Source organism: Myotis brandtii, unplaced genomic scaffold, assembly GCF_000412655.1.
Source record: "Myotis brandtii unplaced genomic scaffold, ASM41265v1 scaffold82, whole genome shotgun sequence".
Lineage (NCBI taxonomy): Eukaryota > Metazoa > Chordata > Mammalia > Chiroptera > Vespertilionidae > Myotis > Myotis brandtii.
The window spans coordinates 11,399,999-11,400,449 of record NW_005371324.1 but is presented as its reverse complement, the minus strand read 5'-3'; positions in this window follow the sequence as shown (position 1 = coordinate 11,400,449).

The window sequence follows — 451 nt, the reverse complement described above, 5'->3', positions numbered from 1 at the left end:
AAAAAAAAAAAAAAAGCTTATAGAGGCATGCTTATAGGATCAAATACTATAAATATAGATGTAACAGGACAATAAAACGAGAACCTGGCTACGATGATCACCTGAACGCTGCCTCTGTGTCATTCCTTCTTCGCTGACTCCGTCCACACCTTTGGGAACCCCTGGACCTACTGGGGCTGGACCCCAACATTCCACTTCTTATAAGGACTTCAGTGAGATGGGCTAAGAGTCACACTGGAACTGCCTCAATTTAATGTAATCCCCTCTTTAAAGATCTTATCTCCATATACAGGTACATTCTGAGGTTCTGGGGATTAGGATTTTAACATACATTTTGTTGATTACCCAAATCAGCCCTTAACAACCAGCATGTTTCAGAAAGTAGATTCCTACAGGGTTATTTACCAAACATTCAGAAGTATTTTTAAAAGAGCTAAGCCCCTCGCCCACC